A 15,927-nucleotide genomic window follows, 5' to 3' on the forward strand; every position below is an offset into this window, starting at 1 on the left:
CAGACATATGGACCAGAGCAGAACAGCACTGCTGCCAGGGGAGAATAACTAAGCAGTCAGTAGAAATGTAGCCTACAAAACCAGCCACAACCTACAGGCTGAACCTAAAGAGGGAAACTGCCTGCTAAATTAGAAGATTCAGATAGGATCAAGATTTTCCCAACAGAATAAAAAATATCCAAGGTACGACTGAAAATCACTTGTCATGGAAGAGCCAAGAAAACATCAATTTGAATGAGAAAGTCAAGAAATTGACACCAAAACTGAGAAGAATATGAGTATTATTTGATAAAGAATATTAGTCACCATAAAAATGCTTCAGAAATTAATTTATTTCATGTTTTCTTGAACCTAATAACAAAAAAAAAAAAAAAAAAAAAGAGAGAAAACTGTACCAAAGAGAAAGAAGTTAGAAAAAAGAAAAAAGGGAGCTTCCACTTCCAGGAAAACAGAGTATTTATTTGTGCTTTTTTATTTCTCCCCAAAGTATAACAATAAATTATGCACATTCTATATAAAGCTAACATAAGAGAACTCTGGGAATTGGAGAGAAGAAGGTGGACCACCTAGGCTTATATGACCTGAAAACCAACCTGGTAGTCACTCCCACAGTTTTCTTATTGCCTCCTATATCCTAGGATGGGTGCTAGAAGATCCAGCAACCTAGTAATGCTAATAGGTACAGACAGCAAAAGCCCCAAAAGAATCTTGTCCTTTGCAGCCAAAAACAAAACAAAACAAAACAAAACAAAACAAAACAAAACAAAACAAAAAACCCAGGAGAGTCACAAAATAAAACTATAGCACTGCCTCCATACATGACCACAATGGCTGAGTGGTAAGTTTAAACTTCCACACTTGCAAAGATACAGTGAGGTTCCTGAACCCACTGGAACAATGTCAGAAGAAAGCAAGCTAAAACAAAAATTTTAACTTTCAGAATCTTACCATGTAACACCCAAAATGTCCAGGTTTCTTTGTTTTATTTTCTTAATGCCAGTTTATTTATTTTGTTCATACTATATATACATACATTTTTTAACATTTTATTTTTTTTATTTTCTTATTTTCCCCCTACCTCCTACCCCCTCCCTTCTGGTAACCACTAGTCCACTGTCCATGTCCATGAGTCTCAGTTTGTTTGCCCTGTTCATTTGTTGCTTTTAGGATTATATTCCACATATGCGATATCATGTAACTTTCAACCTTGTCTGTCTAGCTTATTTCATTTAGTATGATTATTTGAAGGTCCATCTATGCTGTTGCAAATGGCAGTATTTCATCTCTTCTTATGGCTGAGTAATATTCCATTTAATATATGTACCACAGCTCCTTTAGCCAATCATCTGTCATAGGACACTTCGATTGCTTCCATGTCCTGGCCACTGTGAATAATGCTGCCATGAATATCTTTTCAGATATGAGTTTTCAAGTCTTTAGGGTAAATACCCAGTAGAGGGATTGCTGGATCATATGATAGGTCAATTCTTAGTTTTTTGAGGAACCTCCATACTGTTCCCATAGTGGCTGTAACAATTTGTGGTCCCACCAGGAGTATATGAAGGTTACTATTCCTCCACATCCTGTCCAACATTTGTTATTACTTGTCTTGTTAATTATAGCCATTCAAACAGGTGTGAGATGGTATCTCATTGTGGTTTTGATTTTCATTTCCCTAATAGCTAGTGATGTTGAGCACCTTTTCAAATATTTGTTGGCCATTTGTATGTCCTCTAGGGAGAAGTGTCTGTTCAGGTCCTCTGCCCATTTTTTGATTGGATTGTTTGTTTTTTCTGTTGTTATTGAGTCATATGAGTTCAAGTTTCAATCTAAAATCACTCACCCTACCAAGAACCAAGAAATTCTCAAAACGAATAAAAAGACGATTAAGAGATGTCAACAGGATGGTCACAGAAAAGTTCGAATTACCTGACACACAGTTTAGAGAAGGAATCATTAACCTGATTCAACAATCATGTTCAAATAAATAAACAAATAAATAAATAAAGACTTTCAGCAAAGAAATAGAAAATATACAAAAGAAATCAATGTAAAATTTTTAATGAAAAATACAATAACCAATATTTAAAACAAAACGAAGCAAAATGAAACCTCAAAATACATCTATACATTTTAAAAACAATAAAGTTTCCTATATTAAATGTAAATATAGTATAACTACATATGCTTTTAGTCACTATAAATAAATGGTCCAGACTTGCTAAATTCTGATACTTTATGAAATGGAAATTTTCAAATATTGTATCTGATATAATTATTGTCTATAGAAGAAAACAGCTATTTCAACATCCTGACATTAAATCATAGTGCTCTCTGTCAATTTTATGAAAACTGTTTATTCCACAAAAATCCTCAGATTTCCCAGGAGAAGTTATGCTTGATAACTTGTAATGACATAAATTCCATTTAACTTGACCTAAATATTAAATTAGAAAAACAGAAAAGCTAATCTAATGTTTCAAAAAAAAGCAAATGTCATGAAAGTGGATTAACAACTCTAATGACTGAAGTATTTTATTTATCAATTGGCAGAGAGAATTGAGTAGTCAGTAGAATGCAGGTAATTTAAAGCTCAGTCGACACTAAACCTGAGGGACCGATTTGAGGAGTATCTGTGTTATTCAGAATTAATGCTCATTCAGTCCTTGATTGCTCTGCTGAGAATGTGGAGAAGTCACTAAACACTGTAATATGGTGGTTTATTATTTTTATGTTAAGCATTATCCAATGACTTGCCACAGAATTGGTTCAGTGACTTCTTTCTTAAGAGCTAAACTGTCAAAAATGAATAACTGAGAGATGAAAATTTAAGCCATGAAAGTCAAATAATTCCTTTATATATATAAAATGTTATTTTGATTTACTTATGATATATTTGCATTAACTATTTGTCTCATTTATAGTGTTTTTTTCTTTCTTTCTGTGTGAATTTCTTAGGGCAGGAATATTTTCCTAATTATTCTTTATTTATCTCTCCAAGTTTGGAATGTTTTTATACCTCAATCATTACTCTATAAATTTTGGTTTTCATATTTAAACTATCAAAATATAAGATACACTATGATTTTCTATCTCCTCTTAGATAATGCCATAAACTGAAGATGCTTTTAATAACATGTGGAAGTCTTTATACCTAGATTAACAATTTTTCCATCAGGTTCTTATGTAAAAACTACTTTTGTAATTTTAAAAAGTTACTAATTATTTGGATTTATCTGTGTTTTATATTTTCTTAGTTCCCTGTTTTTCACACTTTCAGGACTTATTCCTTATGAAGTAGATCTTTAAAAAACTCTTAAACGAAGTTCTGTCACTAGTAAATAATCTCAAGTATTATTTATCTGAAATAGTTCTTAATGGCCCTGTATTTTCTAGCTGTGCAATTTTATTTTAAAGTTAAATTTTGAGACAAACAATATAAGGCACTGTAGAAAATATTGTTTAAATTGAACTAATTAAAACTGAGAACTTTTATTTATAAAAAGACACCATACATTTAAAAGGAAAATCAAAAACTTCAGAAGACATTTATGATATATTTAATCTTTGAAGTAGTGCTCACAAAAATCAATAAAAAGAAAAACAACTTAATGGTAAGAAAGCAAAATATATCACCAGCTATTTCACAGAGGAGATAACATAAGTGGCCATAACACATATGAAAACTTGTTCAACTTTTAAATAATCAATGATTTAGAAAATTAAGTCATTCAGTATTTTAGAGCCACTATGTTGACAAAATATTAAAAAATTGCCAATTATAGGTTTTGTTAGGTTGTTTAGCAAACGGTAATTCATAAACTGCAAATGGACCATAAATAGATACAATTACTTTGGGAAAACCACTTTATTTACTGGTATATGTAAGTCTTGTTATAAATTAGGATCCAGGAAATCTATTCCAAAAATGCTTTCTAAAGATGTTCCATAAAAGATGTGTACAACGATGTTCATAACAACAACACAACAACTAAAGTATCAATACTATTAACTGCAATAACAAAAAAAAAAAAAAATTAAATGTTTTTGGAAAAAAATTTAATTGTACACAGTGACATTAATTAAGGTAAAAAATAGTATTGAGAGTACAAATCAATTTGCTAATTAATTCATACAGTATATTTTCATGTAATTTTAAAAATATAATATTGTACACTATAATGTTTAGGTATTCTTATACACGTGCTAAAACTATAAAGCAAGGGAAATATGTGTTAAATATATGTTAAATTCCAGGTAAGTAAGTACATCTAGGTGAGAAGGAGGGTATGTAATTTAGCAGGGTTACACAGAAGACAGAAAATACATTTTTTTAATGTTTTATTAATGTGAGTGCATCGTATGACTTCATAATGCAACCACATATATTCTCTTCTGTAAGTTTGAAATAATGTCAAAAGTATCTCTTTTATCCTAGTCCCAGAGTCATATAGTTCATCACTCTAGGCTACTCTTGTTAGTAGGCATGTTCTGTATCATTTAATTCATTTATTTTACTTATTTTATTTTATTTTTTAGGCTAGGCAACTTGGTGACCTCACAGATTGCAAAGACCTTGTCAGTTTACAATCTCTTATTTTTTATTTTTTACACCGATAGCATTTGGTCTTCCTAGTTGGTCTCCCATCCAAGTACTAACCAGGCATGACTCTTCTTAGCTTCAGAGATCAGACAGGATTGGGCTTGTTCAGGGTGGCATGTCCATAGACATGTTCTATATCATTTAAAAGGTACCTTAGTTGTATATTAAAACCTACTATTATAAAGCAAAAAACAAACAAACAAAAAAACCAACAACAACTTTTCTGCACTTTATCACCTAAATTTATAACCATGTAAAGGGTATAATTTTCTTATTTAAAATGTTGTATAAATATAATTATTGATAAGTTCTGAATTTCCTCACATAGATAATAGTATATTGATTCCTTTATTTTACTATATACAGTATATTTTACCTTTTAAACTTTTTTTCCTATTGGTGGACAGTTAGCTTTCGTCCATATATATATGATTTTGCTTATGTTTATATATAGAGAACATTATGATCTCTTTATTACATACATGACAGAATATTATCACTTAAAATAAAAATGAGGGTTGAATTAGGTCCTCATTCAATGTGTATATTGTCAGCACACAACAATTTTCAGCTCATCTATACAGATTAGTCATGGGTATATCACCATGGAATTTCCATATATACTTTGTGAGAAAAAGCAATTATAAAACAACAACAGCAAAACTCTATACCTAAAAGGTTTCATTTTTCTGGATGGTAAGTAAAAGGCCATCCAGAAAAGGAGTAAATAAAATAAAGCCAGGATTAATCATTTCCATTCCATCCACACTCCATTCTCACTTCTACAGTAGTCCCCCTTATCTGTGGGGGATAGTTTCAAGGCATAGAATGGATGCCTGAAACCATGATAGTATCTCACCCGATATATACTATTTTTAGTATATGTACCACATACTATTTTTTCCTATATATACATACATACCTATGATAAAGCTTAAGGTATAAATTAGATACAGTAAGAGATTAATGACATTAACTAATATTAAAATAAAATAATTATAATTATATACTATAATAAAAGTTATGTGAGTGTGATTCTCTCAAAATACTATATAGTACTCACCTTTTCACTTAAAGAAGAATTTTATGTCTTCTCTTTGGCATATCACAATCATTAGCATTACTACTTTTGCACTTTGGGGCTATTATTGAGTAAAATGAACACATTCAAATAAATATTATGGCAGTTTATCTGAATAACCAAGACTGCTACTAAGTGTCTAATAGGTGGGTAGTATAGTGTATATAGCATGGAGACCCTGGACAAAGAGATGATACATGTCCCAGGTGGGATGGAGCCCGATAGCAGACTTTGTCATGCTACTCGGTAAGGTGCACAACTGAAAACTTATAAATTATTTTTATGAAATTTTCCATATAATAGTTTCAAACTTTGGTTGACAGACAATAACTGGAAACCATGGAAAGCAAGACCACAAATAAGAGAGGACTACTGTAGAAGCCAAACAACCTTCCTTAGAATGCAGATATTTTTACATGAAACACTGGTTACAACTCTCCAAATATCTGCATATATTTCTTCTAAATTTTTTAAATATATTCTCTTTCTTTGATAGTCATTTTGGCTGTTTCAATCATGGCTCTCTATACTGCACACACTATATATTTTTGAAATTTAATTTTTCTGAGGGTCTTATTTAAATTGCAGGAGTAAACTAAAGATAGAGTTCATTATTCAAGTCAAATTGAATAATTTGAACATTTTCTAACTCCAAATTAATTATTAAAAAGAATATGCTATTTAGAGAAAGATACAGGCATATAGATCTAATATTACTTTTATAAATAACATATTAAATACAATTATTTAAAAGTTATAACATAATGATAAAAATTGAATTTCAAATACAGCAAATGTTAAGTTAAAAATCTGAAATTAGTCTGATGGTACCTTATCTGAAAACAGAAAAGTAATGATAAAACTTTTCTCTTTCCACCCCATGTATGTGATATCTCAATTTGAGTTTTTTATTTTATTTCATTTCAGGGAGTCTGCAAGATATGATGCTATAAACAAGTTCTTGGTTAAATATGAAAAATTTTAAAATATACATAATTCTCTTAAAAGCAATGTGACATATAGTAAAAAGAGAATAGCAAAACTTCTTACTTAAAAGCATTACCTTTCTGTATTATCATGCAAATTTAAATGTATATCTTACAGATTAATTCTATTCAAGCAGCAAATGCCATTGACTTTGTGAATGCAAAGTCATAAGAAAGTCCTTGCTGGAAATTTCAATTCATCATATAAATTTATTTATTTTCAAGATTAGAGTGAACTTAACCCTAAAGATCAAGAAATAAGTTTTGACTTTTTACAAAGGAAAAAAGGCAAAGGAAATGACCTTTAAGACTAGGAGATCCTCAGAGTAAAGTATTCAATATGAAGCTAGAAACAGAGAGACAGAGAGGAAGAAAGAGCAGAAGGTCGGGGAGGAGCAGAAAAAGGGAAGGAGGAAGGAGGGAAGGATCGAGGGAGGGAAGAAGAGAGAAAGAAAGAAACTGAGAGACTATGGATTTGTATCCTTAAATATAGAAAGGTATTTACGGGGGCTGTACCTTGAAATCCAATTTGAAAGAGAAAAAGATAGTGAAAAAATTGTCACTAGCACTTTAAAAAGTTACTTATTATTAGTGCTTTAAAGTTTATAAAGTTCTTCTTACTATTCTTATGTTGGTTTATATATATGAACATTCTTGACAACTGAATTAATGTCAAAGATGAAACAACTATGTAAATTTTACCATAACTATATAACACATGCATTTAGTAAAAAATAGAGATCGTAAGTACTGACCACATTGATTAAACTGAAACTAATAATATAACAGGTGCTATGAATTCTTTACCAAGGTATTTCATCCCAAAGTAGTAATGAAATACATTCAAGAATTTATAAAAACTTTGGCATGCCTAATAGCTGTACTGAGATATCTTGTCATCAGCAGTGGCCATTTTGTTTTTGAACTTAACATGGTCTAAGCAAAATCCATGTCAGCTCTGTGTTCTTTAAGTTTAATGGTTACTTGTAGTTGGAAGCAAGCCACTATTAATTAGTAAAACTCAACAAAACTAAAGTGTAGAGTTTTAATCTGAATTATTAATTATTAATTATTTTTAATTATTTTATTTCTATGTCTAGCCAATTATTCGGTTGCCACAATCAAATGAAAAGAAAAAGAATCTTGGAAAGATAGTTCTGGAAAAAAAGATTTAGTCCAAATATTTAGGAATTTCTGCTACTTTCAAGGAAAGGTGTCTTCTTTTGTATAAAATGTCACATAATACTATTTCGATGTGGTTACAGAAAGAAATCTAACTATGGGAGATTAACACACAATGTAAATACATATATGCCTTACTGTTAAACTGTACAGCTGAAACTTACTGGATTTCATTAAACAATGTCACCATAAAAAAAAAATTACTATTTCAATCAGGAAAAAAAAGAGAAGTAATCGAAAATAGTCAATAGGGATATTTCATTTGTATAAATTTATTACAATTGTTACCATATAAAATATATGCAAAATTTAAAAAACAAATACTTTCACATATAAAAGATTATAAGTGTTTATGAATGGGAAAACAATATATAAAAATTGCATTAGGAGATACATTTCTTTAAAAATTTTACTAAGTTGTCCATATATTATCAGCATGTTAATGATAAAAGTATTTTAAAAGCCAAATCTGCAGCTACTGGAGCAGAGAGAACGTTCATAGTGTTACTTGGAAAAGATCGTGTATTGTTTTCCATCCATTATAGATATGCTTTTATTTATCTGAGATAATTAGTAATGCTCTGTATATTTCCAAAGAAACAGAGTGCAGTGTATTTTTCTGCAGGCTATCCTCACACATAAAGCAAAGAAGGGGTAGGAGGAAGAATTGGAAGAGGAGCAAGAGGGAGAGGAGGAGAAGAAATACAAAATGAAAACATCATTTAAAAAGTCAAAATTGATAGAGAACATAAATTATTAGAAGCACGAATTTTTAAACCAATATAATTATTTTTACATCATTGTGAGTTTTATACCTAAAACACATTTCACTTACTGCATACGCATTAACAACACACTTCCCACCAACATTGAGCTCTGCAAAAAAATTAGTCATATAATAATTTATGCAAGAGCAAATAAGTTGCCAAGTATAGAATAAAGTGAAGCACACTCATTTGTATTTTTATATTACCAATTCTGAATAACTCCTTAAACTTGTACACTAGAATCTTACTATATATGATATATATTTACATATATGTAATATATAAAGTTTTATAATAATACTATAACTAAAATAACTACACAGAAAACTATAATTGCTCTTCCACTACAGACTCTAGCAATGCTCAAATTAAAGAGTTAACTTTATATTTCTTAAAGAATATATTTTAACCTATAGGTATGTAGACTGTCTAGACTGGAAACAGCTTTGGTATTTAGAATGGCTCTCTCAAACAAGTCATATTTATGCTTCACCATGCAATTATAAATACTCTTGAAAGCTACTGATTATACTTTTATAAGGTCACACAAAGAAAAAAAAGAACAGCAAAAGAGTATTCTAGGACAGCAAATTGTTTTTGCATTTGCTTTATCAACAGAAGATTCTTCACCCAATTTAATTTCAAGATGTGCCGGTGAAATATACTTAGGTGCAGGTGGTTTTATTGTTGAATTAGTATACTCTCAAGATCTTTAGAGAATTCGTTTAGTCTTGAACACATATTGGTCTAATTCAATTTATGATATTTCCGAATATATATTTGTCTATGCTACTAGGCCTGCAAACACTGTTAGTTATTATTGCAATAAAAGCAATATTCATGTTGGGATAAAATTTCTGGGATTTAAATTCCTTTGACACAGATGTGAATTTTTTGGAAAAAGATTTTTATTTTACCACTCTTGTGATTATATATATTAAGCAGAGTAATAGAATCTGATGTTAAAATATTGAGAAACTGTTCAACTTCAAATATCTTGCTGTTTAGGTTCAATATTCCTGTTACGAGGACAAAATAACTTGATAAATTATTTTTTTAAAACAAAATAATTTGTCATCATTTTCGTAAGCTTTTTAGTTTAATATTCATTATTTAAAGAAACTTGACCCTCCATAGTTGAAAGGATCATAACTCATTCAGTTAATTCAAAGACGAAAAATTATGTGGAATACTGTAGTTGAATTGCGAAAATTCTTATGCTATCTATGACAGTGCTTTTGTATTTTTTATTAATGTCTGAAAAAAAAGGGGTTTATAGCATTTCTTCAGTCCTCAGATATAGCATTATGTTGCCATTTTATTTTTGATATTGTGGTGTTTACTCCTTATAACTAAATATTTTCAATATTGAAAAAATCAAGCAAAGTTTTAAAAGCTATCAGTTCATAATCTTATACACTTGTATTTATCACCTATCATGCTAGAAAATATTTGAAAATATTTGTCTGTTATCACCTAACCATAAAACTAATTTGTTATACTTAATTTTAAATTATTATTGAATTCACAATAATTTATGTGAAGAAAGATGAAATGAGTTTTACATTATTAATGGCTAAAAAGTGGTTTGATTGATAAAATGTATGATAGATACAGATACACACACACACACACACAACACTTTGAGGTCTATACTTAATGAAATAATGGGCAGAAGATATTGCCAATTTGTTGCATAAGCCCATTTTGTGATGGCATGTAGAATGTAATGATTCATGGAAAAAATAGATATTGTGGGTTAAGCTGAAGACTTTAGAATCAAGACAAGATAATTACTATCTCTGAGATCTTGAGTAAATCACATGAAACCTGTCAAATTCAGTATCATCATTCTTTTTAAAAAAGGTAACAAGACTTTAACAATGATAGTGTAATAGTATAACAAAACACTTTTTATAATGTGCTATTGTTGCCTAGTGCCTGGCACATAATATACAATTAATAATAAGTTGGTACAAACAGCATGAGCAAACACAATGGATTATAATTATGTCTAATTTTGTGGGTGATTGGATTAGAATGATAAAATTGACAGCTCTAACAAGATTTTGAATGAAGGTGTATGAACCATTAATTCCTCAAATTGGCATCAATCAACATCACTGTGGGTGCTGTTGCCTCAAACCAAAGAAATCTAAGTTCATAACCCTGAAATTAAAAAAAAAAAAACTCCCCAGTAGATACTAACATGTAAATAAATGTGAGACTTTCTGAATTGTAGGGTCACTGAAATTTTCTTCTTACGATGACCTCATTTGAACTGTCTATTAAATTTTTTGAATGACTTCATAATATTTATGCTGGAAAATTAAAGAATGAATTCCTTCATTTTTTCTTAAGAAAGCTTACACTTAGCTTTTCATTTAAACTCACTTTTACACTTTGCTTAGGCTTAACAAGGAGAAGACCAAATAGATAGTGCACAAGAATTTAAGGGTCTTACTATTCTAATTGCATGGATCAGGCATCTTACGGCAAAGAGCCCGAGGACTGAATTGAGGTGAATAATGCTTACACATTAGTAACAAGCATGACAATTAATAAAAATGTTAAGAATCTGGGATCAAATTGGAAAAGGCAAAAAAAGAGAAAGGCTCAAATTTTAGATTTGGAGTTACTTTCGAATAAGGAAATCTTCAAATATTGTAGAATGTAATTTTCTAGGGGAATAAATAAAGATTGAACAACGTAATTGCTTTCCAGAAAAGTTTAGCCTACTTTTAGAGAAACACTTGACAGACATGTAAAATTAACATGTAGAAATGTCTCTGGTAATTACAACAGGATTTAGTGCAGTGACTCCATATTGAAATTGCACGTGGTGCTTTCAAAAATTACCTGGTTCCTATATCGACTCTAAAAATTATTTAACATGTAGACTGAACTTCAGTATTATTTTATTTTATGTTGTTATATAATATTGTAAAAAAAAAACCTTTTCTGTGTGTATAGTCCTATGAATTATAACATATGCACAGATTATTAAACCACAACTATAGTCAGTATACAAAACAGTTCTCTCATCCCAAAAAACCACTACTATGTGCTATCCCTCTATAGCAATTTCTATCCTTAATTGCTGGCAACCACTGAACTATTCTTTCTCACTATAGTTCTGGTTTTTCAAGAATGCTGTATAAATGCAATCATGCAGTATTGCAAACTGTAAGTCAAACTTTCTTCACTCAGGACAATAAAAAAGATAAATTCAATCTCATTTTCATATTCTAGTCTCCTTCCCTAATCTATTTGCTATTAGTTACTTTTCAGATACCTTGTATAACTTCCAAATTTACTGTGTTGAGGTTTAATAACTGTAATCTGTGTGTGAGATAGGCAGAGTGTGCTAATTCCATTTTAGCTGGAACCATAACCCTTGTAGTATTCCTTGCACTTCAATATGAAAGCAGGATTGAGAAATTTGGTTCTAGGGCATCAAAATTTATGCAAACAAGTGGATTAAAGAAGAAAGAACGAGAAATTAGGCTCGTTGCAATTCAACAATTCAATGATTTTCAAAGTGGAATTTAGCTGTATCGAAAGCACATGAAGTTTTAGTTAGAGGGCAGATTAACAGGATGAAACCTGCTATACAAAATCAGATTCTCTGAAAATTGGGTCTGAAGATTTCCATCTAAAAAGTACCTAGATGATGCTTACTTTATTCTAAAGTTTACAGACCAGAGAGTTAATCTACAAATAGAAAAGTGTCTAATCCAAGTTCAGACTCTATCACCTGCCATCATTGCATAAATCACATAATCTCTCTGGTTCTACATGTAAAATTCAATTCAACAAGCCAATATCCCTTACTATGCCTTAATAACACACAATAATTTATTATTAATATAACTAGTAATTAACTGTTCTTGATTACTATGTATTAATATTTATTTATATCTACCACTCTTATATACTACATAGATTCTAAAATTTACAATATCTTCAGTGAGCAAAAACAACCACACCCTTCAGGAATTTACATTCTAGATAATGAAGTTAAATAATAAGCATACTAAACTACAGTTATTTTTTAGAATGCTGGAATGTGGTAAATTACATGGAATAATCAATGCTGCAGGGTAAATGGGGTTGGGAGAGAGTAAAGTGGTCTAGATAGCCCACACTGTACAAATATATATTTAACCGATTTGGAGAAGAGTATACTAAGCAAAGTCCCTAAGAAGATCTACCACATGTATGCTATGCCATAGGAATGGGGGCTGGGGAGAGAGAGAGAGAGAGAGAGAGAGAGAGAGAGAGAGAGAAAGAGAGAGCGAGAGAGAGGGTATGTGTGTAAAGAGTAGTATGAATTGAGCTCAGAGAAGAAATAAGGTTCAGATCATACAGGGTTTGGGGTGAGTTTGACAATCATTTTCAGGAAAATGGCAAATAGTTGAATAATCATCAACAGATAAGAGACCAATTTGTTTTGTTTTCTTAAAGGATCAATCTGTTTTGTTCAGAATGAATTTTAGTGGACAGCAAAATTAATATTAAGAGATTAAAGAGGAGGTTGCTGCTGTATTCCAGATCCAAAAGTAGTTTACGATAGAAAGATGGCAGTGTAGGTGGTATGATATGACATGATTTTATACATGTATTTTGAAGGTTAAGATTTTCTGAGAAATTGCAATTGGAGTGTATCAGAAAATCAAAAGTCAAGCTTTGGCCTGAATTACTGGCAAGACAGACTTGCTATTAACTGACATGCAGACTACACAGGTAAAAAGAATGTATGGGTGAGATCATGAATTCAAATTTGAGTAAATTAAAATTAATTAGAAATACATGAATATATTGTGTAGGGCATGACACATATGAATCTGGAAGTCTGAAGAGAATTCTTCATTGATGATATACAGTAAGTGGCAATAAGAGAGTGGCAGATATAGAGAAATAAGTCAAATAGTATAGTATCACCTAAGGGTCCACCTATTGCAACATTTGATCATTTCTGGTTTATTTGTTTGTTTTGGTTTGGTTTGGTTTCTAGTTTGTTCTAACCACTCTGGGGATGTAGAAAATTTTATCTCATTTGGTCTAAATTTGCATGTGAAATAATGCTTAAAATGTAGTAGTTTTTCCTCCCAGTTTTAGAGGAAACTTTCATATGTATTCTAGAAACATCTTGTCAAACTTATCAAAATTAAAAAAAGAAATCCAGTTGAGATTTAGGTTGGAATTACTTTGAAACTCAATTTGGACAGCATTGACAGTTTTATGATGTTTGGTTATTTGATCTATTTATTAAGGTACTCTAAAACAAATAAATAAAAATTTCAAGATGATATAAATGTTTTTGCACACCTTACAAAAAGATACATTCCTAAGTACCTTATCATTTCTTGCTTCCACAAATTTTTATCTTTTAATTAACTTTATTTTCTAATGTGTTTCAACCTATTTAAAAAAACCTAACCTTTTATATTTATCTTTTATCAGTGACAATGTTAAGCCTCCTTGAAAGTTACCTGAATTTTCTACACTTAAAAACATCCCACCTCAGAATGATGAAGGTTTGTTTCTTTACAATTCTTTTAAATTTTATTTTATTCTGTTTTTCTTTTTTTTTAATAGGAATGCTGGTAATAAGAAATTTAAAGAATTAAAAAAAAATTACCATTGAGTATGATGTCTGATAAAAGATATTGTAGGTGATCTTTATCAATTAATTGAAGTTTCTTTCTAGTCCTAAAAAAAGTTTTTAGGTATTTTTTATTTCCATGTTCTTTTTCTCAGTAATAATCTCAAAATATTTATTCTCAGGATGGAACATTTTCTTTTACTATCAGCAATTTTGTAAAGTGCAGTTAATAATATAAGACTTTCTGATGTGTATACTTGAATCCTTAGTCTTTCACCAATGGATCAAACAGAAATGTAAACTATGTCATCTATTTTTAAACTACTTTAAATTACTTCAATTTAAATATAAAGGCTATGTCTTCTCTACTACCATACAAGTATAAAAAAGTGAAGTCATTATTTAGTCACATATCAGAAATGTGTTTTCATCATTATGTTGTTTCATACAATAGATTGCTCTTTAAAATTCTCTAGTTACCATTAAATAATCCACTCTAAAAGTGACTTTCAAAAAAATTAATCTCATAGACTCAAGATTAACAAACAATAATTTAGTCAATCTCTATTAAATGTGGAATCGATGTGATAGATTTCATTTTTGACAAATAAATTGGGAAGACATTATATATGTCTAATTCTCTCTGGTCTTTTCATCCTCTAGATAAACATATCTAGATATGATAAGTAAAATAAATAAAAATCGATAAATTTATTAACTACTTATTTCATGACAAATACCTTCCCATTTATTGTTACATTTAACCCTTGCAACAACTGACTGCTGTGCATACTGTTATTAATCCCATTTCAAATGAAGAATACAAGGTTTAGAGTAATTAGAGTACTTAATGCAAACTCACACAGCTACTAAAAGTGAAATGATAAAACTAGGTTTCTAATCTAGGCTGCCTATCTCCAGAACACACACTGTTAAGCATTTTACAATATAGTTTACAAATATTTAGTGAATATTATAAATTCCTGATATAAGGATACAATAATCAGTAAAACAAATATATCCCATGCCTCTTGATATAGATCATATGATAAATTAGAGAATGAAATACCTGTCTACAGAATATGGTGATTAAAAGACTAGGCTCTTAAAATAAACTTTTTGCTTCCATTCCATCCTGCATTTTTTTTTGTTTTATGAACTTGCACAAAGGTCAGGGAAATAGAACGCCCACTGTAGTGTAGATACTCATAAACCAGGGCAACTGAATCTCTGGTGTAGAATGGGGAGGGCAGTAATCCAGGATTATGAGACTTTCTGCCCCCAGATCTCATCAACCGGAAATGCCCAGCAATGTCAATAAGTTTGTTTACTATTCATAAGATTTTGTTAAACTCTTCACTTTTGTTTTTTATAAATTCATGTTGGCTTTTTTTTTTTTTTTAAGTATATTCTTTCTTTCATTTTTGAACATCCTTAACATGTATATTTTAAATTCTCGGTGAGATTTATATATAAAATAAATTCCTCCTAAGATCATAAATTACTCTTCTGAGTGCTGATTATATTCGTTCTTTTTGTTTGTTTGTTTTAGTATTGGATTTGTTCATGACCTTTTGCATTCATTTTGCAAGTTCATTTTGATAGGCGGTTTTTTCTTTGAGAGGTGAGAGTTTGTTTCTTTGCTTCCTTTATTTTTTCCTCTCCTAGTATCAATCCTCACTGTCTAATTGGTTTTCTGC

Source organism: Rousettus aegyptiacus, unplaced genomic scaffold (genome assembly GCF_014176215.1).
Source record: "Rousettus aegyptiacus isolate mRouAeg1 unplaced genomic scaffold, mRouAeg1.p scaffold_m13_p_11, whole genome shotgun sequence".
NCBI lineage: Eukaryota > Metazoa > Chordata > Mammalia > Chiroptera > Pteropodidae > Rousettus > Rousettus aegyptiacus.